This window comes from Microtus pennsylvanicus, chromosome 5 (assembly GCF_037038515.1).
Source record: "Microtus pennsylvanicus isolate mMicPen1 chromosome 5, mMicPen1.hap1, whole genome shotgun sequence".
Taxonomy (NCBI): Eukaryota; Metazoa; Chordata; class Mammalia; order Rodentia; family Cricetidae; genus Microtus; species Microtus pennsylvanicus.
In genome coordinates this window covers 115,130,016-115,156,779 of record NC_134583.1, presented here as the reverse complement: position 1 = coordinate 115,156,779, position 26,764 = coordinate 115,130,016, and the positions used below count along the sequence as shown (strand labels likewise).

At 39.7% G+C, this 26,764-nt stretch overlaps 1 protein-coding gene across 2 annotated transcripts in view; it reads left to right on the top strand.

Annotated features, from left to right (window-relative positions):
• The window catches only part of Htr7 (5-hydroxytryptamine receptor 7), an 89,496-nt gene that overhangs the window by 8,574 nt on the left and 54,158 nt on the right, over nt 1–26,764 (top strand). Inside the window, exon 1 of one of the 2 annotated variants that reach the window (XM_075973896.1) lies at nt 12,290–12,333. The exons of the other annotated variant lie outside the window; for it this stretch is intronic. The gene's annotated coding sequence lies outside the window, so the exon portion shown is untranslated. Of the gene's footprint in view, nt 1–12,289; nt 12,334–26,764 lie in introns of those variants that run through there. 2 annotated transcript variants of the gene reach the window in all.

Sequence of the window (26,764 nt, the reverse complement as noted above, 5' to 3'; positions counted from 1 at the left end):
GCAGGCATAGACCATGAATGACCTCTAACCTAGGTCCTGATAGAATTCTTGTTTCACTCTGAAACCTCATGAACCAATGTGTCAACTTTCCACAGTTCTCTTTGCGTTCTGGTCCTCCAGACTCTTCCTGGACTGACTCACTGAGCTCTATTGACAGCATGCTAAGGCTTCTTTAGCTTGAAGTTTCAGGTGCTTCCATTCTCTCCTGCAGATTCGTTCTAAATACCTAGGAACTACGTTGTCAGATTTATGACAACAATTGTGCTTCTGCTACCAACTTTCTTGATTAATTGTATTTCTTGTTGCTGTGGCCAAATACCTGAAGAAATGCAATTTAAAGGAGAGTTGTTTTATTTTGAGACAAGGTTTCTCATTAAACTTGGAGCTCACTAACTGGCTAGGTTGGCTGGCCAGGCTTAGCGATTCAGTGATCTCTGCTTCCTGAGCCACACCTGGCTTTTCTTTTACCTGGGTGCTAGGGGTTGAACTCAGCTCCTTGCACTTGTTTGGCAAACACTTTTCTGGCTGGGCCATTTCCCATGCCCTGAGAATGGGTTTAGTTTGAGAGGGCATAGCTTACTGTAGTGTGAAAACCATGCTCACACACAGCATCATGATACAGCTGGTCCCATTATGTTCTCAGTTAGGAAACAGAGAGATGAATCCTGGTCCTCAACTTACCTGCTCCTTTTCTATTAAACCCAGCATCCTAGATCATGAAATATTGCTGACTCTATACAGGGGATCTATCATTTTCAGTTAAACTTTTCTTGAAACACCTTTTTTTTGATGCAACTGGAAAATATTTCTATTGTGATTTAAAATCATTATTGACAATAACGGTGAACATGGCAAGCTGTCCCCTTAACTTGTGCTTTACTGATGAAATGCTACCACAGGCAGAGAGCCCTTTCTAGGCTGTAGCCTTCCTAGGATTTCAGCTCAGAGACTTGGGTGTTCCCAGTGACTTCTTTCTCTGACTTACTTATATTTTAGTCTCTTGAGAACTGTGAGACTGTCAAAACTCCCACTGGAAACTTTTGGTATGGAAGCTCTATCCTTCTTAGCCTCCTGCTCGCCTCTGTTCCAGAATTCAGCAAATGTCTTAAGTGGAAAGCCAGATTAGTGCCTGCATGGTTTTCTAGTTCTCCATTCTCACTGCGTGCTTGGTCTCTCAAGTCTCTAATTTTTGTCTCTCTTGTTCAAGAAGATTGCCAAAAGCTCTTCTGGTGTTTTTGACTCTTAAAAGCAGTTCCTTGCACACTCCTGCATTGCTGGTGGGAGTGCAAACTGGTACAGTCTCTTTGCATATCAGTGTGGTAATTTCTCAGAAAATTAGGGAACAACCTTCCTCAAGACCCAGCAATACCACTTTGGGGTATATACCCAAAGGACGCTTAACTGTGCCACAAGGACATGTGCTCAACTATGTTTATAGCAGCATTGTTTGTCATAGCCAGAACCTGGAAACAACCTAAATGCCCCTTGACTGAAGAATGAATAAGGAAAATGGAGTATTATACAGTATTTACACAATGGAGTACTACACAGCAGAAAAAAATAACGACATCTTAAAATTTGCAGGCAAATTGATGGAGTTAGAAAACATCATTTTGAGTGAGGTAACCCAGACCCAGAAAAACAATTTTCATATATACTTACTCACAAGTGGTTTTTAAACATAAAGCAAAGAAAAACAGCCTACAAATCACAATCCCAGAGAACCTAGACAACAGTGAGGACCCTAAGAAGACATACATGGATATAATGTACATGGGAAGTAGAAAAAGACAAGATTTCCTGAGTAAAATGGGAGCATGGGGACCTTGGGAGAGGGTTGAAGGGGAGGGGAGAGAATGGGAGGAGAGCAGAGAAAAATGTAGAGATCAAAAAAAAAAAAAGAAAGAAAAAAAAAGCAGTTCCCTGTTTAGGCTCTTCCCTGGATCCTCAGCCCTTTAAGCCTGACTCAGTTTTGGGTAATGACTCAAGGGGATTTTAGCCTACCTTCCTGTCTTCTACAGTGCTTTTAGTCTTGAAGTCCTACTGTTTCACAGCTCTGTGATACTTACAAGAAGGTGTGTGAGCACTTTGTATTGTATCAGACTTTTTGCAGTTTTTTAAGTGGAAACATTGGTCTGAAACATCTGAAAACCTCATTACAGCTAAAAGTGAATGTGCCTGAAATAGTTTAAACATACAAATATAGAAATAGCATCATGTAAATTTCTTGTTTAAAACCCATCATTGGCTTTTCGTTTCACTTGGGATGAAATTAAAACACTCTAAGCATATCTACAAGGACCGTGATTTGTCTCCGCCTTGCTGCTCCACATCTTGTAGAATATTATGTTTTGCTCTCTACATTCTTGATTGTGTATTGTTATATTGATTTTTTGTTATGTTTTGTTATTTTTCCAGGATACTAAATGCTTTCTTGTATCAGCCCTACTCCAAGAAAAACCATTAACTAATATCCAGTCATATTCTGCATACTAGTATGTCAAGATGTTATGCTATATGAATGGGTGTTCTGCCTTCATGTGTGACTGTATACCATGTGTGTGTTGAATCACCTGGGACTGGAGTTACAGGCAGATGTGAACTGCCATATGGGTGCTTGGAATTGAACTTAGGGCTTCCGGAAGAGCAGCCAATGCCCTTAACCCTTGAGCCATCTCTCCAACCCCCATCACAACATTTTAATCAGTGATGTGCTGCAGGTGTAATTTTAGTCTCATAAAATTATATCACCTTGGGATGTTATAGCCTGTCTTAGGGTTTTCTTGCTGTGAAGAGACACCATGACCATGACAACTCTTATAAAGGAAAACATTTAATTGGGGTGACTTACATTTGCAGTGGTTTAGTCCATTATCATCATGGTGGAACATGGCAGCGTGCAGACTGACATGGTGCTGGCTACATCTTGATTTACAGGCAACAGGAAGTGGTCTGAGTCCCTGGGTGGTATCTTGAGCATATATGAGACCTCAAAGCCTGCCTCCCCAGTGACATATTTCATCCAACAAGGCCACACCTCCTGATAGTGCCATTCCCTTTAGGGGTTATTTTCTTTAAAGCACCACATTCCATCCTCTGGCTTTTCAAGGCTTGTAGCATATCATAATGCAAAAATGAATTCAGTCCAACTTCAAAAGTCCCCATAGTCAATAAGTCTCTAACTCATTTAAAAATTTAAGGTTCAAAGTTTCTTCTGAGATTTAAGCAGTCTCTTTAACTGCAATCTCCTATAAAATCAAAATCAAAACCAGATCATATAATTCCAATATATAATAGCACAGAATATGCATTATTGCCCCACATGTCTGATGTCAAGACTCTTCAGATCTCCAGCTCCTTTCAGCTTTGTTGACTGCAACACTCTTCTTTCTCTTGGGCTGGTTCTACTCCCTGTTAGCATTCTCTTCAGCAGGTATCCATGGCTCTGGCATCTCTAACATCTTGGGGTCCCAAGATATCCAGGTTTTAACTTCACAGCTTCATGCAATGGCCTCTCTAGGCCTCCATTCAAAGACACCCCTGACACATGCCTGGCCTCAGCAGCTTTCCTTAGTCACAGAGAAATGTTCTATAACTCCTTTCTTCTATCCTTGCCTCTACAGCCAGCGGCTGAAGCTGCTAAGTTCTGCTGCTGGCTGGGGGAACATGATCGCCTTGTTCAATCATAGTTTTCCTAGCTTTCTGTCTTTCAATGACTAAGTTTGGCTGTCCTGAAATTTGTTATGTAGACCAGGCAGGCCTCAAATTCAGAGATCCACCATCCTCTGCCTTCCAAATGTTGGTATTAAAGGAGTACAGCACTATACCCTGCTGTAAGTTTTTCTTTAATTTTTTTTCACAAATTGGAGACTTAGGTGGTAATCTTGCCCTGAGGTCACCATTACCTTTATTTCATTTTATCTTCCTGAAAACAGAATTTAGCCCCATTCTACTTCCTGGTGCTCATTTTCTCCTCAAATATTTTTCTTTGCTCAGCTTTCTTCTTTTTATTATATATTTTTATTGGAGTTAATGCTAGTAACCACAAAACAGAGCCTATACTAGGCTGTTTGGAGATTTCCTTTGCCAAGGGAATTAATTCAAAACCCTTCACTTTAGCATCAAGCAAACTTTTTGGACAAGGGCAAAAAAATCAGACGCAATATTCATCAAATATCACAAAAATAATTTTTAGGCAATATAATAAAATTCTTATCTGAAACCTCTTGAACCAGTTACTGGAGGTTCAAATTATTATCAGCATCTTTGTTTTCCAAGCTCCTACTAGTATTATTCATTAAGCAGTGCTTAAAGCAATCCTCTGCTCTCTTAACCCAAAGTACCAAAGTCCAAATTCCTTCAAACAAAAAACATGGTCAGGCCTATCACTCCAATACCCTAGCCCCTGGTACCAACTTCTATATTAGTTAGGGTTTCTATTGCTTTGAAGAGACACTATGACCTTGGCAACTCTTATAAAGAAAAGCATTTAATTGTGGTGCTTCACTTACATTTTCAGAGGTTCATTCCATTATCACCATGGTGGAATGATGTGGAATTTCCCTCTGTATGCTCTGAAAGAACTTATAAAGGAATTCTAGACGCAAAAACAGAGTTTAACACAGCCTCTTGCTGTTTGCTGGTGGCATGCTGCATCTCCCTTAAGAAAGGTCTCCCTGATTCAGCAATAGCAGAAAAAAGCCATGCTGTTTTAAAAATGCCAGCTTTCTAAGCCGTGTTGTCAGTGTGACCTCTGGTTCTTTCAGGAGAGCATTTGAATGGGGTTTGTGAGCAATATGATACAGCTTGCTTGGTGGCAACATGGACCAGCTGTGTGGCTAGAGATGGAGCACTGTGCATGGCTTTCAGAGGTTGAGAACAGTTCTTCCATGTTGGACTTGCGGGGCAAGCAGGCATTGCTCTATATATCCTAGTAATGCCATGGATTAAGTTTTTAAGAAGTGCTTAGCATTTTAAGGAGTGCTTCTGGTCAGAAAAATAATTACAGATATGCAATAAAGACAAATCCAGATGGAAAAGACCTCTGAATGGGTCACAGTGTTGGATAAATGTACATAGTCTTGGGAGAGAGAAGAAGAAGAATATAGAGAGTTGGAAAATAAATAAATGGTTAAAAAGGTAAAGTCTTTAAAGAGACAGTTCAGACAGTCATAGATCAAAGGAGTAAAAAAATAATAAGCCACATAAAGATAGAGAATCTCCTAAAAGATTGCCTTAAGCACCCCTCAAAAATTACTTTGCTCAATAACAGCAGGAAGCAGTTTGGAGAAGAACTACACCCAAATTCCCAAATATTGTTTATAAATGTTTGTTTACATTTAAAGGGGAATATGCTATGAAAATTTGCATTGGTATGGATCTTATTCTATTGATACAAATTTAAGATCAATTTTGTTATATATATGTATTTGCTTTTGATTAAGGTATTGTGTTTGTGTAGATCACTTAAAAATGAAATATATAATTAAGAAATATAGTTTAATAGATAATCAACTATAATAGTCAAGTGTGTAGTCATATTAGGTTTTCTAGATATGTAGAGATATATTTCAGTTGGATAGGCATTCTTCAAACCTTTCAAAGACTGCAGAATATGGCATTTAAAATGTTTAAGAACTTAGGACTTTTCATGACACATTTGCTCCTGGCAGCACCAATTACTTCAAGAGGAAGATGGGCATCAAAGAGGCTCCTTATAAAGTTGGTTAGCCATTGGGGAAAAAAAAAATCTGCTCTTGCCTGGATTGCTTGATGAACTGGACATGTAGGACTGAGAGAAAAGTGACTGTTGAACTTGCGTGAAGGTGAAATTTTTCTTCAGGGTTCTTGCTACATGAAATAGTCAGCCAGACATTCCACAGAACACAGAAGAAAGCGACTGACAAATTGCCAATACAGGTGGAAGTGTCTTTGAAATTTCTTGCTTTGTGGAAAAGTCTGCTGGATACTATGGGCCTGTAGGCTGAAGATGGATGTCCCAATGGTACAGAAGAACTTTGGGTGGCTGTCCAGGCAGCGGGATGTCTCTGTCAATTCTAGAGTTTCAGGAGTTGCTTATAATGCACTTCCTGTTTACTTAGGTAATATTATATCCTTCTGGAGTCTTTGATGGAGTTGAAGTTATAGTTATAGTTTTAGTTATAGTTTTTATAGTTATAGTTTTTCTTGGTTATGATAAAAGATAAAGTAGATATAAATATTCTAACTGTAGTTCTTGTTTGATACCTGTTTTATTATATGTAATTTTACTATGTTAAAATTAAAACCTTTTTATTTAAACAGAAAAGGGAAGGTGATGTGGGATTCCCCTTTGTATGCTGTCAACACAATTGGTTAATAAAGAAACTGTCTTGGGCCTGAGCAGGGAATAGAAGTAGGCAGGGAAAACTAAATGACATGCTAGGAGAAAGGAGATGGAGTCAGGGAGAAACCATGTAGCCCTGCCAAACACAGATGCTGGAACTTTACCTGGTAAGCCACTGCCATGTGGTGATACACAGATTAGTAGAAATGGGTTAACTAAGAAGCTAGAGCTAATGGGCCAAGCAGTTATTTAATTAATACAGTTTCTCTGTGATTATTTTGGGGCTGAGCAGCTGGGAACCAACAAGTGGCCTTCTTACTGCCGTGGGCATGGCTGTGTGCAGACAGACATGGTTCTGGTGCAGAAGCTGAGAGTCCTACATCTTGAGCAGGCTACACAGAGTGGTCTGAGTCACTGGGCAATATCTTGTACATATATGAGACCCCAAATCTTGCCCTCACAATGACACACTTCCTCCAAGAAGGCCACGCCTACTTTAGTAAGGGCACACCACTTAATAGTGCCTCTTCATTTGGGGACCATTTTCTTTGAAACTACTATGTGATCATTTTAATTTGGGTAAATAATGTGTTTCCATAGTGATGAAACTGACTGACAATGTACTCCTTGGAATGTATCTCCTCTGGTCTCTGTTGCTAAGCACTGTTTGTATTTGTGAAGCTGAGTTCATATTTGAAGTTCTGTTCATTAATGGGTGTTTTTTTTTTGTTCTACCTATTTGTTTTTGAGACAGGATCTTGTAACACAGTCTAATCTGCCACTGAACTGGTAATTTACATGCCTCAGCCTCCCAAGTGCTGAGATTACAGGCATGTACCACTATGTTGCACAGTAATTGACTTTGATCTTAAGTTAGAAAGCTTAAAAATGCCCACCTCTCCAGATGATCAATAAATGAAATGTCTGAAAAAATACTAAATGTTGGCAAGAATGAAGAATAAAGAGAGTTGTCATATGTAGCAGTGAAACTGTAAGCTGATAAACCATTTAACATTTTTTACTGGTGTCATATGTTACTGAGGACATGTATACACTATAACTTTATTAATCTACTACAAGTACATATAAGAGAGACTACTGTCTATCAACAGCATTCTATAAAAATGTTTATAGTACTCATTAATTTAAAATTCCTGAGCTTTAGATGAATAATACACATATGTGTCAATGATAGAATTAGTAAATAAATTGTGGTATCTATAGATAGTTGAATAAATTGACTGTGAATCAGACCCACTTTGAGAACTTACGGAAACATACAGCACTGATTAAATCAAATTTTATATGTCATATCATTTTAACAATGAATATTGCGGAGTCATATACATAATGTTGAACAGAAGGAAAAAGTACATAAGAGTAAATACATGTGATTCCTAAAAGTAATAAACAATGACATGTAGGGATGTGTGTTATTGGTGACTTAAATAAGGAGGGTATGTAGCTAAGGAAGACAAGAATAATTGTCATTTCTACCTTGGAAGAGATTGTAATCCAACTGACATGCTTCTGGGGTACTGCAATGTTTGCTTTCTGAACTGGAGTTGGAATTTGAGTTTAAAATTATTGTTAAAGCATTCATACACACTTAGGCATTTCTTAGCACAAACAGGTCATTTTTTAGCAAAAGAAACAAAAGTCTTTATTTGATGACAACTTGTAACGTGCATTCGGCTGTCTTTGAGATGTATGATTAATCTGAGCAGATGTGGTTATTGTCTAAGTACTGTCAGCAGCCCCTGGTGTTTAGCTCCCAGTGTAGGGACAGGGATCATCTTTAGGTTGTTCACAGTTACAGGAAGTCATCTGGTGCTTTTCCAAGAGCCACAGTGTTTAGTTCTGACTGGTGTCTGGCTGAAGTCTTGCTTCCCTGCCAGGTTCTATGAGTCATTGCCTTCGATGATCTGAGTTTGGCTATTGGCATTAGTTCTGCTGTGATCAGCAGTGCAGGGGTAGTCTGGCATCTCCAGATTGTCTTTCTCTTCGAAGGAAGTTGTTCTTTTTCAACTCTATATTAATTTTCAGCTTGTACATACATTTTAAGAATTGTCGGAGTCTTCTTCTAGCTTTGCAAAGGAAAGATGAGAGAGAAGAATCAGAATCCCTTGTTCTTTTTGGAGGTAACACTTCCCACAAGCTACTTGAATTTTCTTCTTATGTTAACTAACAGGATTGCTTTTTCTGTTCATAGATCGCTTCCACACGCCAAGTCTCCTCTAATCCTCCTTGCAGCATTATGAAATGATTGTTCTTATCTCCAGGTGCTGTTGGAGGAACCAAAGGTTCAGAGGGCACAGGTGACTTGTCTAAAGATATACAGTTTATAGAGATGGAACTACGCTCAAACCAATTTAAGCATTATATATGTATACATAGCATTTATGTTTTATATGAATATAAATGTTTTAAAATTTATAAATAATTCTAAATAAATATAAAACAGAAATAATATTTGCAGAAAATAACAGGAAAAATATATTTGTGAAATATAATAGAAATTGGGATATGGTCCAATGGTAGGGGTAAATCTTTTCTTATATCACAGTAGAAATGTGGTATTAGTTCAGTGAAAATACCAGAAAGTATCCCAGACAAATGGAAAGCGTATGAGTGAGTTTAGAGAGAAGAGCAGGGAGGCCTTCCAAGTGAGGGGATGGCAAGGAAAAAACCCAAGTCAATAAGGCTTTACCTCTTGTTGCTGATTCTGCACTTGCTCATCCTGGTCTCTATCCTTTTTCTTTTTCTCTTTAGTTATGGAAATACTTCCAGACTCAGGCTAACACTTCTTAGTATAAAGACTATTTCCTAGCTTCTCTTGCTTCTAAGTGTGGTCCTATTTTGGTCCAAGAATTGTTAATGGAGCTTTTAATGTTTTATATTTCTGATAGCATTCCTCAAATCAGTTAGCATGAACATTTTTTTCTCCCCTTTTGTTGCCTAGAATACGAAGCTGATAATTAGGGGTTCTGGTCACTTTGGATGAGGACCATGCTTCAGAAGGAGGAGGATGTGAAGGGTTATTTGGCTTCCAGATTAAGGACTACTGGATTCCTTAACTTCTTACTGATTAGCAGTTACTACTATGCTATCTATTATGTGGTTCAACTCAATCTGAACCATGAAATTTCACTACCAATTTCTTCCCAACTTGATTTTCCTTCTTACAAATATTTTAACATTTCCTTGAAACTCAGTGTAGATGTGTCATAATATAAATATTGTAAATATTTTAGATATAATCTACCATTTGATGAGTGTTTCTTATGTTACTTAAGTTTATAGACATGTAACAGTAACCTATTATATCTCATCGAATCTTCCTAGCATCCTTGCAAGTATGTTTATTGAGTATCTGACATCGAGTATCTCTTCTGATCAAAAGTGAACATGACATGTTCTTAAGACTATTCTGTAGGTGAGGATGCTGAGGAAACCCATGCACATTGCAAATAGCAAGAACTGTCTGAATCCAAATTCATTTGGTTCTTTTACATCACTGTAGGCATTGCCTACTGTGTTACGTGTTAAGAAGCATTCCTGGAATCCCCACACTTAAATAGTCTCAGATCACTCTGCACTTTTCCTTTCTTGCAGTTACTTCAATTTGTAATTAAAGCTGTGAGAAATTGACTGTAATAAATTCATAATTCATGGCCTCATCTGTACAGTCTGCATGGCAGGAGCTGGGCTTGTCTAGCTAGAAATTGCCTTTCTAGTTCCCGGCAGAATATTTGGAAAGTAGTAAGTGTTCAGTTGTCTTTGTGGGTTGACGGGGGAAAAAGGGGGAAGTTGGGAGGGAAGAAGGAAGGAATGATGTCTCAGATTCCCGAATCCACATTTCTGGGCCTAACTTCTTACTCTCCAACTTCTATAGAACATTCCTCCTGGTGAAAGGTGGAGGTTACTTGGGAAACCAAACTAAGATGAAAGAGATTGCATGGTGAGAACAGAAGCAAGGAGTAGGCAGCGATAATGCCAAGGAATGGTCCCCCCCGCAGGGCACTGTGAGCTGGTGAGTCACTTATAGCTCTCTGCACCTGTGGAACACAGACATTAGCAAGTCGTCAGTATTGTGAAAGCCTTAGCGATTGAAAGCCAGAGATGGATTTTTACCATCGTTGCTGTAGTCCAGGATAAAATGCAAACAAAATTAAATGAAAATTCCAAAACTTTTTCTTTCAGTGAATCAACAGATTTTCAATTAAGCTCATGAATCTCACAAAGAAAGTCATAGGTGTTAAGTATGAAGGCAATGCCTGTGCAGCCAGCTGGGCGTAGAAATACTACTTATTGAGTGTGTACTGTATCCCAGGCCCAATGACAGATTTACATGATTCATTTTACTTAATCCCTTTAATGACTTTGATTAGTTTCAAACCCCTCTAAGGCGAGGAAGAGAAGTAAATTATTTAACCGTGGTTGCTAAATATTTGTTTTCTAGGGATACACGGAAAGCAAGAAGCAGTTGTAAGGTGTGTATGTGCTTTGACGTTAGGTCTCTTGACCCTTCCTCAGGTCCTTTGTAATTGGCACTGTGAACATGATCTGTTAACCCTGTCAACCAGCAGAGCATTTTCTCTTCCATTTCAAAGAAGAGTATGAGGATATTAATAACAACTGTAATTGTAATATTAGCATACTTCTTTAATGTTATAGCTGAAATCCTTTGTGCTGGCAGGATGTATTTCAGAGTCCTGGATTCTTGGAGTTTAGAAACGCAGTCAGTGAATGTACATTATAAGGTCTCCGCGACAGTTAATTGGGTGTCATCTTAGTTATATTATGAGTCACCCGTGTAAATGCTAAAACATTTTTTTTCTGGGCACGTTTGCATTTCTTGGAGAAAACTAAAGACAGAAAATTAGCAATGTCAGTTCACATCATGTTTTACTGCCACATAAGCTCTCACTGCCAGCTTAGTAGGGAAAAATTGGCTTTTCTATGTACACCTGCGTCCAAATTCCTGGAACCTGAAAATGTGAGACCCTGCATGGTAAAAAGGGAGGTGAAGGTAGCAGGTGGAATCAAGGTTTCCAGCCAGTTGACTTTAAGGTTGAGAACCTCTCCTGGATTGTCTGGTTGTCCCCAGTATAATCATGTCTTCAAATGTCGTAGTGGAGGGCAAGAGAGTTAAAAAGATGACGCCGTGGTTGGCTGTTCTGGGGGAAGGGACTCAAGCCACCACTGTTAAGCTTTGAAAGTGGAATGAAGATGTCAAGGGATGGGAGTAGCTTCTGGGAGTCAGAAAAGAGGAGGAGGAAATAGATTCTTCTTGAGTCTGGAAAGGACTACAGGCTTCTAACATCAATATTAGCTAAGGAAGATGCATATCACATGTAGGACCCAAATAACTATTAATTAATACATTCATGTTGTTGGTAGGGGCTAAGTTTGTGGCCGTAGGAAATCTGATGCAAGCAGTTTAAGGGGAAGATCTGATTTCAGAACTTTTTGGCTGCCAGGGTCATAGATGAGAACTGTGGGGTTGAAATTAGTTTTAACACTCAGTAGGCACTGCTGAATTGGCTTAATCCTTTCTAGAGCCCTACGTGAAGATGCCGTTGTTGATTCCTTTTTAAGGTAGAGGAATCAAACTCAGGAGATTAGCAAGCATTCCTAAGGTCACACAACTAACAGAGCGAAGCCTAGGACTTGAAGCCATTGGTGTTTTGGTGGGTGGGTGGTGTCACTAGGGATTTAATCTAGGTTTTTGTGCACGCTGGTCTGAACTATGCCCCTGCCCTTCTGTGAGATACAAGATACTTATCTATAAAACTGGTGGTACCAAAACTTCACTTTGCAGATTTTGATAGACAGGCTGGCAGGTGGACAGTTGCTTACCACAGGCCTGGTTCGTTTCGAGTGCTGATATGTTAACCATTGCGATTGTTAGTGTTATTGTGTTAAAGTATGCATTTCTGTTTAACAGGGAGTCTATTGCTGGGCACAGAAGAATTGGATCTCTAAGAAAATATTGAACAGTCCTAGTAAGTTGAATCTTGTAGGATAAAAATAAGGTAACCTGTGCCTCTGTCATCAAGACTCCTTTTTCTGGATGGCTTATACAGTGCTGGGTGCTCAGGATACTTGCATGTCAAAGTTTCTGCATACAAGCTGGAGAAAGTAGTGAGCCCCATTTATTTCAACAAGCTGAGAATCCTTCACTCGATTACCATGACAAGCTTCTGGGGCACGGTTAAGATGAGATCACTATAGGATACCAGACCCACTCCTTCACAGGTTTAAGGTACAATGTAAGCGAGGAGTTTTAGTAGGGATTGTGTGTGTGCATGTGTGTGTGAGGGGGGGGGAAGGGAGAGAGAGAGAGAGAGAGAGAGAGAGAGAGAGAGAGAGAGAGAGAGAGAAGAGACAAAAAGATAGATAGAGACAGAGATACAAGATATTTATCTATAAAACTGCCCTCTTGCATAGAGGGCAGGAAAGGAGAGTTAAAAGATCAAATGAGTAAGCTTGAAATTTATTTAATAAGCAAATTTTTCTTTTTTGCTTGCTATACATTTAAGTATTAAAGATGCAAAACTGAATAAAGACACAGACAGACCCATCTTCCAGAACTATCTAGCAGAGAGTATCAGGATTATTTTATTCACATATTAGACTTTGGAGCTTGAAAAAGTTCAGTTAAAGATATTGCATGACCATTAATTTCTGTGTGGTATGACCTTTCCTGAAGGAGCTATGAGTCATTTAGCTTCTAGTTGCAAACAATTGGAATGTTTTTTAGCTCTTCTATCAATAAAAACCAGGTACTCTGTGATTTGTTTTCAAACAGGCTTTCTGTGGCTGAAGAATTCTTAAGGACAACCATAAAATGATTGTCCTCTAGGCCAGACATGTGATAAGGGTCACTCTTCTGACTGTGGTGAAGCTAAGGATGCCAGTCTTAAGATGAGAAGCTGTGGACCTCTGGGGACATCTGTGGTGCTTCTCTTGGAGGGGGGGGGGGACATTCTTATTGTCCATCCATCCATTTGTAGTTTAGTTTTCATCATGGCCTCTGTTCCAACTCAAATTCTGGAGTGTTCTGTGTGCTGAACACTCTGATACTTTCCATTTTCCAACAGAGAGCTGGATAGACAGCTGTCTTCTTTCTGAAAATTTCTCTCATCTGGAATATCATATCACAGAATCATACATTAAAGGAAGCTATCAATATTTAGTCAGAAATGGGAGATTTGCAGGGCATGCCCTAATACAGCTGTGGTCAATATGGTCCAGATATCTATATACTGGAGAATTTTATTTTGAGAAATACTTTTTTATATGTTTGGATTTAAAATGTCTCTGCTGTTCTCAGAAAAAGTCCTTAAAATTCTTTCTTGCTCATGAATGACTTTCTTGTGATTTCATTCTTGATAGTTTTCTAGGTGCTACAGGCTCCTACAATGCTGCTGGTTTCCAAAGGTTAAATAAAGTCTTTAAAAATATCTATTGAAACATTAAGTCACCTATTTATTATAGGAGTTATAGGGAACTTATTTATTTGCTTCTTCAACATTTTTTGATTTCCTAATCTGTGCCATTTAGTCTTCCATATTTTAAGTAAGACAGGCATATTATACTCTGGGATCTTACATTTTAATAAGATGAAATGGGCAAGGAACATTTTATACACAGAGACACAAATACTTAGGACTAAGTATGACATAGAAAGTTAAATAGAGAAGCATGTTAGAGTGGGTGACCATGGAAGGTCTTTCTAAGGAGGTAATGTAACCAGAGATGAAAGGGTGATGAAATGATTCAGCTGTTAAGGACACATTATCCTAAGCCTGGTGATGTGAATTCAGTCTCTTGAATCTACATAGTGGAAAGAGAAAACTCCCTCCCACAAGCTGTCTTCTAACCTCCACATGTGGAATCCCCCAACACACACACACACATGCACGCACGCATGCACACACACACACACGCACTCATGCACGCATGTGCAAAAATCAAAACAAAAATCCACTGCTATATAAATGACCTGAAGGGTCTGTGCATGTAGTAAGAAGAATGTTCTAGTGATAGAAAGCACTTGTTGTGAAGGCCCTGGGTCAGTGTTATTGGAGTGGAGAACCCAAAGTAAAACCTGGGAGGAGATGAGAGTATCAAAGTCGTCATATATTCTGTTAGGGATTCAGGACAAGTAAAGAGTTTGGATTTTATTTTAAGTGTGGTAGATTCATTGGAGTATGGGTTAGCCAGTTTGACTTCCATCCTAATAGTTTGTCGTGGCTGTATTTTGGGTAATAACAGAGGAACAAGACTGAAAACTGGTAGGTCCACTGAAAGGCTTTGGAATGGTTCAGGAAAGAGATGGTTGTAGTTTGAAATGTCTTTAGGGTAGTGAGAATGGGGACAAGAAGAGGTATAACAGATGTATCTTTGAGATGCAGTGGTAGGTCTTGCTTATGGACTGGATACAAGAGCTCATCGCTCTTGTGTTTTTGGCTCAAGAAATCCAAGAGACAGTGATGCTATTGACTGCAATGTGAGAGGAGTAGAGTCGGTGGTCAAAGGAAAGAGTTGTATTTTAGATGATAAATTCGGTATCAGCAGACATTTGGATATAAGAACCTAGAGTTCCAGAAAGAAGTCAAGGCTAGAGATACAAATTTGGGTGTATGCTGGCTAGTTTTAAAATACCCCGCCAGACTGACCTGTGGGAAAGCCTGTGGTTCAGTTTTTTGATTGATAACAGATGTGGGAGGGCCCAGTTCACTGTGAGTGATGCCATATATGGAGGTTTGAAAGGAAATGGCACCCAAAGGGAGTAGCACTATTAGGAAGTAAGGCTTTGTTGGAGTATGTAAGGCCTTGTTGGAGGAAGTGTGTCATTGTAGGGGTGGGATTTGAGGTTTTATATATGTTCAAGTCACTCCCAGTGACTCAGATCACTTCCTGTTGCTGGTGGGATCAAGATATAGCTCCTTCTCTACTCTCAGATTCTTCTTCAGCACCATGTCTGCCTACATGTCATCAAGTCCTTTCAAGATGATAATGGACTAAACCTCTGAAACTGTAAGCCACTCAATTAAATGTTTTCCTTTATAAGAGTTGCTATGGTCATGGTGTCTCTTCACAGCAATAGAAATACTAAGAGACCACATATGGGCTGATCATTCCGGGTGCTATAAGAAGGCAGGTTGAGCAAGCCATGCATGGCAATTCAGCGAGCATCCCTCATCCATGGCCTTTGTACCATTTCCTGTTCCTAGGTTCCTGCCTTGAGTTCCTGTCCTGACTTATCTGAATGATAGACTACAAGCTGTAAGATGAAATAAATCCTTTCCTCAAGTTGCTTGTGGTCATGGTGTTTTATCATAGAAATAGAAACCTAACTAAGACAAGTTTCTCTGTAATGATATAAAAAAAATAGTGGGAGAGAGAAGACAAGAAAATACTGGTGGCCATAGTATCAAACCTTTGGGAGATAATGTGATTCAAAGTTAGGAGAAGAAAATGAGCCAGCAAAGTTTAGGAAGGAGTGGTCAGTGAGTTATGAGAAGTGCTTGGATTGTACTGTGGAAACTAAGGGGAGAGTCTTTGGTAAAGATGGAATTTAATCAATTTGTTGACCTGTTGGTCACTAGTGATTATGACAAGGGTAGTCCCAGGGAGATGTTAGGAGGTGACTTTAAGTGGAGGAAGGAAGCAGAGCAATAATGGTGGTGGGGCATTTTAAGAAGCAGTAGAACTTCCAAGAAGTTTAGCTGTCAGGCATTCACCAGAGAATTCAAATTCCAGCCCTACATTTGCTGCAAATTGCTATGCACATGTTGTGAATTCCATTAGGATGGGCAAGAACTTTAAGTTCATTATTTGCTTCTACACCCCAAGCCTTACAGAGTTCTGGGCACACAATAGGTATGTAATCATTTTAGTTGAATGAACTGATGAGTGACTTTAGGAATACCCTAATGTAATAGAAGCATTTATTCTATTTATTCATGTCTCATATCTTGAGTTTCACATATGCCAGCTGACATGCAAATGTATTTCTGAATTAATAAATGAGTCTGATGAGTGTGGTTATAGACAGGGAAGTTTCAGGTAGAGGTTCCTGGAGCAATGGGTATGACTCAAGCCTGGTGTCTTAGACCAAAGAGCTCTGTTAAGACAGAAAGGAGAGGGTAGGTTGCAGGTTCCTCTAAATGTGACTGATTTTGCAACTGTAACTTTACATGTCACCCCTTAATTCCAAACCTCATTATGTGTAATTATAGATCTATCTCCATAAAAGTAGTGTGATGAGTTAATGAGACTATATCAATAATAATGTTAGTCAAAGATCAGGCTCTTATGAAGCATCCATGAATGCTCAACATTGCCCTGGGACTTACATTTTCCAGCCAGTCAGGATATCTGGGATTAGAGAGTTGTTTGGATGGGAGGACTCGCTGATGCCCTTGACTCTCCTTCCATTCTAAAAGCGATGTGTAAATCAGATTACCTTTATGGAAAGCCTACATGTGTTCTTGATGAGGCTTCAACAAATTCCATCCTGTCCCTCAGCTATACAAGTTGCTTACTAATATCAGACATGGGAACCAAAATCTGTTCCATGGACAAGGTCAAATGTGCCTTGAGTCAAATCAGGAACTGATTTTGCTCCTGGAGAAGGGAGGTTTCATGGTGGACCATCATATTTTAGTTGACTCTTGCCTATTCTCTGTATACTTCCTGGGGGTGACCATGCCTTCCCTTACTTCCATGCCTCAGTCAAACTGTTTCCTCTTCCTGGAATGCCCTCCCAGTGGCTGCTGGTTTCTGAAACATCCTTTGAGATTCGGTGGCTATTGGGACACTGTCCCTGGTTGCGTGTTCCTCCAAAGCTCTACTGTAGTTTGTACAGCAAGCATTATTTTCTACCATCACCATACGATGCTTTATATTTCTGTGCTCTTCCCTCTCTATTAAGACTCTTAGTGGCATTTTTTTTCATGTCTGTTTTCTCCTAGTTCTTATTGACACTTAAGAGGTATTTAATACACATTTTTTGGATGGATAAATGAATTAATAAGTAAACCCGCAATCAAAGAAGTTGATAATGGCCATTTACTTTGATCTTGAACATAAATCATGTAGCTGGGGCTCAATGAAAAGAGACATGGAAGCCACACTATTGACAACACAGTTTGGACTTGTTGGGCCTGTTTCTTTCCCTTCATCACAGCTGCCAGCAGCATTTGTCTGTGACTTTGAAAGTACAGTTCTGCTTCATATGATTTATGAAGTCACTGCTGATTTTATTCCCAGGATGCTCTGTCAGTAAGGCTTCCTTGCAAGGGCAGTCATTGTAATGGGGTTTCACCTGCGTGGCTCAGTACATGAACATTCCAGAGGCCTTACTGGGTTAGTTTCTAAGCCTCAGAGTCACAGCTTGACAGTGGGAATAATATGGTGGGAGCCACTATAGCACAGGTATTTCCAATATACCTGCACAACATGGGAAATCAGAGGGTGAACTCTCCAGAACTTTCCTAGACACATTGCTCACTGTTTATTGCCACACCTTGGCTGAACTTCAGACATTTTTATCTGTGTGCACTAGCTCCTGTCTTGATTCTTCTGTCAGAGAATGGCTTCTACTTGACAGATTTCTTGGAGACTAGAATACTCTTCTCAGGTGTCTCACTTGTATATTGGCTGTATATAGGCTGTGAGAGTGGTCCTAAGTTCTTTCCATTCTGGTACATACAGCCATTCCTAGGAATCCACAAGGATGACCTCAGATAAGACCCTAAGCAATAGTGGAGAGGGTGCCTGAACTGGGCTTCCCCTGTAATGAAGTTGATGACTATTTTAATTGTCATCACGGAACCTTCATCCAGCAACAGATGGAAGCTGGTGCAGAGATCCACAGTGGAGCACTGGGCTAAGTTCCCAGAGTCCATTTGAAGAGAGGGAGGAGCAATATTATGAGCCAGAGGTTCAAGACCATGATGGGATACCCACTGAAACAACTTACTTGAGCTAATGGGAGCTACTGACTCCGGACTGACAGTGGGGGAACCTGCATAGGACCAAACTAGGTCCTCTGAATGTGGGTGACAGTTGTATGGCTGGGGAAGATTGTGGGGCCACTGGCAGTGGGACCAGGATTTATCCCTACTTCTTTTTTCTTTTTAGTTTTTCAAGACAGGGTTTCTCTGTAGCTTTGGAGCCTGTCCTGGAACTAGCTCTTGTAGACTAGGCTGGCCTCGAACTCACAAAGATCTGCCTGCCTCTGCCTCCCGAGTGCTGGGATTAAAGGCATTCACCACCACCGCCCGACTTATCCCTACTTCTTGAACTGGCTTTTTAGAGCCAATTCTCTTTGGAGGGATATCTTGCTTAGTTTAGATATAGTGGGGAGGGTCTTGGTTCTGACTCAAAGTAATATGCTAGACTTTGTTGACTCTCCATGAAAAGCTTTACCTTCTCCAAGGAGTGGATGATGGATGGGTGGAAAGAAAGTTGGAGGGAGCTGGAGGAGGGGAGAGAGTGGGAACTGGGATTGGTATGTAAAATAAGAAAGAATTTTTTTAAAAAATAAATTAAGTAATAAAAAAGTATGGACTTTCTTGCCCTTCTGAATGGGCTCTAGGTTTGGCCCTATAAATTGCTTTGGGTAATAGGATTTTGACAAACATGATATGACTTGAAAAAGATGCCCATGTCTCCAGTTGCTGCTCTGGGGACCCTGTGATGCTAGCTACCTTGGGAAGAAGGCCAGGCTGGACAGGAGATGTATATTTTGTTTCCTTGGCTGCCTGTTGCCCATTACATGAATGAGGTTATCATAAATTATTCAGATAGTGGAAGATCTATCACTTGACCAAAGGCATGTAATAAAACCCAGATGAGATGAATCAGACCTGCCTGAACCAAAATGGTAAGTTGAATAAATAGCTGTTGTTGAAGCCACAGATTTTAGAATGGTTTGTTACTCTGCAAGGCTAATTAATAAATTTACTCTCTGTCTCCTGAATTCATGTTCCCATATTGATTTGTTTGTATTATGGCACAACGCCCATCACACTCTCCCGATGGGTAAGTTTATGTATGAGTCTCCCTAGGAGAACTTGGATGCTCCAATGACAGGATCAGTGCCCTCAGGAGCAAAAAGATTCATCTATATAAGTCCAAGTCCAATGCCAGGCACAAACAGCCACTCTGGAAATGTGAATAAATATATGCAGATAAAACATGATAAATAGATGCAGATCAATTAAGCATCTTTTAATCTTGGGTCCTTCGTTACCAGCAGCACCTTTCTATATGTCCTCCCCACTGACTTCCCATTTGATATTTAACTTATTATCATTGTTTTGTACTTTCACATTCTCTTTTGCAATTATGGTACCTTTTGGCCATCCTCATAACATCTCAGTGTACCCACAGATCAAAGAAAAGTCCTCCAAGTTCTTAAAAAAATGGGATTATATAGCCATAAAAGACATGAGCCAAAAATAAAGCTCTTTGATAAAAGCCAAAGTTTCTTTCCTCTAAATTACATTTCTCACATGGCATTATGTGATGATTGATATTTTATTTAGATATTTTCTTTTCAATGCAAAAGACTTGTACTTGCAAAATGAACAATTTTTCTCACTGAAAGCTATTAATTTCATCTTGTCTGAGGTGATAAATCTTCCAACAAATTCATTTAATGTGTTGCTTCGGTATAAATTGCGGGTTGGTGTGTAACATTCTGGATAACCCCAGAAGTGAAGCAAAAAAGGCTTCTTCCAAAGTCAGAATGATGGCAAAGGAAGGCAGCTCGGGTCAAAGTTATTAACAGACTTCCAAGAACTGTTAAGTAAATGCCCAAAGTGGGGTTAATAATAAACATTAGCATTTACTAGCCAAATCCTGTGCTGCACGATGAACATCTTATTTAATCTTTGTAACACCCCTCACAGTATCTTCTAATGTTCCCATTTTAGATGAGGACAGGCTTAGGGAGTCCAATCTGGTACCCAAGATAACATGGGCACTGGAACCAAGTACTGTTGTGTCTTATTTAGACAATTAGTGTCTGTTTTAGGCCTGATATCTTAATTAATCCTTGGGTTTCACAGAGAGGGGAATGATAAAAATATCTACTCATGATGAATCATGTATCTTAACGTTGCAAATAAAATTACTAATCTAGCCATGGAGACTTACTTGAGAGCATGAAGTCCTTGGTTGGCAGAAACATTTTATATGTCTCCTTTTGAATCATTTTGATGTTGAGAGGGTAGGAGGTAACCTTGGTGTATATGAAGGCCCACAGATATTCCTAATTGCCTACAGGTTCTAGGTTTGCCTACATTAGGTCAAGGAGACCCCATGAACTCTCAACTATTGGAGCATGTAAAACAGGAAAGGCTGCTCTAATTCGTATCTCCACATATAGCATCTAGTCGCCACTCTTCTCCAGTCATTTTTCTTCTGAGAACTGACCCATAGTCTGGCTTCTGGTGGATGCTGCAACAGAGGTCTTAGGGAGAATCTGTCAAAGGTGATGGGAGGGTGTGCCGCCCCTGTGTCTCTATAGGGCCAACTTGTACTTGCCTTGTTTCTTCTTGAAATGTTTTTATTTCATATTTCTTATTTTCCCTCATTTTTTTTAGCTCTTTGAGAATTTTGTTCAATCCATTTTGACCATATTCGCCCCTCCTCCGTCCCTCCCAGGTTCATCCCACTTCCCTTACCCATCCAACTGCATATTCCCTCTCTCTCTCTTTGTTGTCTTGTTTCTTAAATATGTTAGGTACAGTTTATACTGCTCATATACTCTTGGATGTGTGGCCTTCAGTGGAGGGTGGTCTGTGCACTAGGATTTTCACTCTTAAAGAAAATGGATTCCCTTTCCCCTAGCAGCTGTCAGTTTCCAACAGTTCCTTAGCTAGGGCTTCACGCCCAGCTTCCCTTCCCCATGTTGTAATTTTGTTTGGCCCAAGCCTGTGCTGGTCTTGTGCATACCATCCCAGCTGTTCACATGTGCAACTGCCCTGCTGTGCCTGGAAAACAGTGTATCATAGTCTTCATCTTCCACCTGTGACTCTAGATGCTCCACCCCTTCTTCTACCATGATCCCCGAGCCTCAGGTACAGGGGATGTAATATAGATGTCCCATTTAGGACTGAAGATTCTAAAGTTTCTTATTCTCTACACCTGTAACTGTTGTGGGTCTCTGTGCTGATCTTTACTTCAAAGAGAAGCTTTTCTGATGATTGTCAAGAGCTGCACTAATCTACGGGTATAACAGTAAGTGCTTAGGAGTTTGTTTAACACTATGTCCGTCTAGCAGAGTATTTTATTTTAACAGGTCCTCCCCTAAGGCCTATGACTTGCCTAGCTTATAGGATTTTGCCCCAATAATGGTGCTATTTATGGGTTTCAACTTTTAGAGTGGGCCTTAAATTCCATCAGAAAGTTACTGGGTACTCTCATGATATTCTTACCACTATTGTACCAGTAGGCATGTCTCACCAGCTCATTTGCTATTGTAGTTCACAGTTGGGTAAGAATGATGATTGTTTTTTTTCCCCTCTGATATCTCTAGCACTATGAAAACTAGCCAGTAGGGATAAGGTTTCCCAATGAACACCACCTTAATTTCTTCATGTTCTACGACTCAAGAATGCAATGTCTTTCTCAATAGGGTCCTAACCATCAGGTTCTGGAGTATAATCAAGAATATTGACAATATCTTGTAATGTTTTGGTTTCTGTGAATCCTCATTTGCTAGCAATGCTAAAAGCAGTAACCCATTCCCGACATTGTGCCTCTTATTGGTTAGTCTGTGGTGTTTACTAGGGCCATTGTTGAACATTATAGAAATGTTTCTCAGCCATTCATGTTTCCCTCTTTGAGAATTCTGTTTAGTTTCATGTTCCATTTTAAGTAAAGTCATTTGTTTTCTTGATGTTTAATCTTTTGAGTGGTTTGTATCTTCTAGATACTAACCCTCTGTCTGATATATAACTGGTAAATATTTTCTCATTATGTAGGCATTTTCACTCAAATGTTGGTATCTTTTGCTGTAGGGAAGCTTTTTGTTTCATGAGATCCCATTTATTAATTATTGATCTTAATCCTTGCCCTAAATTTGTCCTGTTCTGAAGTCCTTTCCTGCCAACAAGTTCAAGACTACTCCCTACTTTTTCCTCAATCACATTCAAACTACCAGTTCTTACATTGAAATCTTTGATTCATTTGGAGTTGAATTTTGGCAGAGTAAGCAATAAGGATCGAGTTTTATTTTTCTATACATAGATATCCATTTTTATCAGAACAATTTGTAGAAGATTTTCTCCTATGTCCTCATGGTTAAAAATCAGTAGGCTCGAAGAGTGTGAACTTATATATGGGTTCTCAGCTCCACTCCACTGATCAGTTTCTCTGTTTTTATGATGTGATTTTATTACTATAGTTATAAAGCTTATTTTAAAATCTGGGATGGTAATATATCCAACCATTCTTTATTGTTCAGGGTTGTTTTTGTTATCCAGTATTTTCATATTAAATTCAATAATTTTTCAATTTCTCTGAAGATATGCATTTGGATTTTAGGAGGACTACATTGAATCTGTAAATTGCTTTTGATGGGATGGCATTTTTTACAATGTTAAACCAAGAACATGGGAGATATTTCTATCTTCTGATACCTTCTACAATTTCCCTTTCTGACTTAAGTTTTCACTGTTCAAGTCTTTATTCAAAGATTTTTTTTTTGAGGCTATGGACTTGCTTGCCTGGTGTCTTTCTCAGTGTGCTTGTCATTTGTATATAGGAAGGCTACTGATTTGTGTGTGTAAATTTTCTAGCCTGTTATTTCACTGAATGTGTTTACCAGCTGCAGGGGATTTCTAGTGAAGTCATTAGGATCTTTTATGTATAGAATTACATTATCTGCAAATAAGGGTGCTTGAACTTCATTCTTTCCTATTTGTATCCTCTTTATTTCCTTAATTTATCTTATAGTCTCAGAAATACTGCATATGTAAGTCAATAAACGCAATCCACCATATAAATAGACTCAAGGAAACAAAACACAAGGTCATCTCATTGGATGAAGAAAGACTTTGAAAAAAGCTAATGTCCCTTCATGATGAAAGACCTAAAAGCAATCTAGGACTACAGGAGACACATCTCAGCATAATAAATATAGGAAGTCCACAGCCAACATCTTTCTAAGCAAGAAAAGTCAAAGTCCACTACAATCAGAAACAAGACAAGGATGTCCACTCCCCACCCCCACCCCACCTCGCATTCATTTCAGCACTGGAAGTCTCACTGTGCTTCTAGACTGTTCATGCTCTCCAGCCCGCCTTGCTAACTAACCACTGCCCCCTGGCACCCCCAGCCTGGTTCCCCTTCCTTCCTCCATGTGAGCCCAGGATAGTGATTGTTCTTCTGCTGTCACCCTCCCCTCTGTGGTTTCCTGTCCAAGCCCACAGCCCTGAAACATTCTCCTGAAATTACCCTGAGTGTGCACTCTCTTTCTCACTGGGACCCCCACTGAGAAGAGAGTTTCAGAGGTCGTACACCTTCCATGAAATGTACACATTCCACGAAAATGAAAAAAAAAAAAACCAAAGCGCAGAGAAGTTAGCATGTGCTGTGCCAGCTGTTGAGGGGTACAGCCAGGTGTGGAAGGCTCATAGAGCTGCTTTCTTTGTTCAGTGATATTCTGCATAAGGAAAAACCAGTGAGGGTAGACACCTTCTTTATGTCCTTGTAGGCAAGCCCAAACTCTTGACATTGTGGTGCCACGTTGTTGTCTGCAAAGCTGATGCTTGAGAACCACACAGACTTTTTATTTTAAAGAAACAAATCATAGACATTTTAAGTTTGTTTGCAGTTTTGTTTGGGCTGCATTCATAGCCGTCCTGGGGTGTACACATTCTTGTGCTGCAGCCTTCCCATGATGACTTTGAAGCCAGATCATAGCTCATCGGAACTCGGATAGTTTCTCTTGCAGCCTTTGCCTTATCCTCTATATTCTGGAATGAAAAAATGCCACAAAGGGATTTCTGTGTGGATCTGGTAACAGATTTAAAAGTCATGTAGGCAGATGATTTGTGTGTATAGTTCATGCCCTGCAGAGTAATCTGCGTTTGTTCTTTAGGAAATGTAAAGTATTTATCCATTTAATAACACCCACAAACGAAAATGGCCACAAGTCAAAATCTTTCCATGGGGGAGATTTTCATCACAGTTAAATTGAGTCTGTTTAAGCTTGGGTTACTGATATCAGGCTGTTGCAAGGTACTGACACAATATAAATTGCCAATAAATATTGTGGTATGAGTGACTAAATGTTTATGCTATCGAGGGTCTATAGTAGTTTAAAGTTAGTGGCGGTGTGCCAGCTGCAGGAAACTGTTTCACGTCTCTGACTTCTGAGGTGTTGTCTCTGGTTGACAAAGTCTCATGAAGTTAACTAGAATGTTGCTGATGTCTTCATTATGTTTTAGTCTGTTTTTCGCCCCTGTATAAAGCAAAAGCAATACCATGGAGTCTGAGAGCCCTGAGTTTAGATTCCCATGAGACTTCTTTATTTGACTTGATGGTGAACCCACACTGTAGAACTATATTGATAGCACTTTAAATAAAATGTGTGCGCAGGAGAGTGTGTTTTGTAAGCTGTCTAGAGGTAATTGCTTTACTCTAGTGTTTAAGTCTCACAATTAGCCTTTGAACTGGCGACCAAGTGGGACTGTCCTGCGGGAATTAGGTTGAAGTGTACTAGTTCAGCTGCTTAGGATCTTGTAATGTCCCCAAAGCTCATTTGTAGTTCTTGTGGTTGTCTGAAAGTAGGCAATAAAAGAATGTCATCAGAGCCCATCTTTTCTTATAGCAGCTATCTCTTCCTGGTAGCCAGGATGTTTGCCAACCTCCAGACCTGGGTACCAAGCAGCAACAGTGGTCTGGACTCATGTTTAGCAACTCTACCAATCAAAGTTTTACTCCTGCAAAATCTCTCTGCAGATTTGGGTCTTTCTTTTCTTTTCTTTCCTTCCTCCCTTCCTTCCTTTCTCCCTTTCTTCCTCTCCCCCTCCTTCACTTCCCCTCCCTCCCTCCCTCCCTCCCTCCCTCCCTCCCTCCCTCCCTCCCTCCCTCCCTCCCTCCCTCCCTTCCTTTCCAGCAATAATGAAAAAATGTAGAAACCAAACAAAGATTCACTACTCTCTTAAACTTCTAGGGAACAACTTAAAAGGTCTTTTATTACAATATTTTCTTATGTGGAATTTCTTCAGCCTGGAAACTCATCCCCTTGATATCATACTAACCCAGAACCTTCTACTTCAAAGTCAAGGGACTGTATCATTCCAAACAAATGAAGGACTTTGAAGCAAATCCTGCTTTTTTTTGAATACCGAAGTATCTTTCAAATATTTCTTCCTGCTTTGAATAGCAGATTTTTGTATTTGATAAATGCCAACATAGTTATGATGAATAAAATGCAAATTTGCTGAACATTTAAGCTATCATAGTAGGGTTTTGTCATTCTGTTCTTTTTCAATCAACTAATATTAAAGTATAATTACTATTGTGTGTGGGTTTGAAAATGTTTAAAAATTTTCAATGTTTTGAGAAGAGTGGAAATTTTTCCTGAGATACTACCTTAACTCCACCCACCTCAGAGCTAACAGGAAGCCAAATGGTGTCAGTTTGAATGGAGTTCTTGGCCTGGGTTCTGGACTAATATTTGGGGTTTTTGTGTCTGAGTTATGTTTTGAGAAAGGATTGAGCTAAAATCAGAGGCAGGGTAAAAAATGAGCTAAGAAATCAACAGATAAATGAGTGGTTGCTACCAAAAGAGGATATGGGTTCTTAAAGGGAGGCGAGTTGGGCTTCTAACACTACTCACAAATTCGCAAATATTTAGAAGTTAAGAGAGAATGGAGTACTCATCCGAAGTGAAGGTCCCATCTCAGCAGATTCCTGTAGACTTCAGTTGCATCCCACAGCAGCTAAAGAGGCAAGAGAAGTGATAGAAGAAGGAATGGGAATGAAAACAGTATTTTCACAGTTTCCATTTTTTTTTGTTATTGTTTAACAGCTTTAATAAGGTATAATCTGTATGGCACAAATTTACCCATCAGATAAGCTGAAGGTAGTAAGCCTGTGGAAGGGCCCTCCCTGGACAAGTGCCCTTGAATGTATAATAGAGGAGGCCAAGCAAGCCACAGAGAGTAACTCACTAAGGAGTATTCCTCCGTGGCCTGTGCTTCAGTTCCTGCCTCCAGGAATTCCTGCCCTGTCTTCTCTTCACAACGGGCTGTGACTGGGATGCGTCAACTGAAACAAACTCTTTCCTCCTGAAGTTGTTTTCAGCCACTGTGTTTATCACAACAGTAGAGAACCTAGCGAAGACACTTAAAGGTGAAAGGAGATAATGAGCAGCAATGAATTGTCTTCTGACTGCGC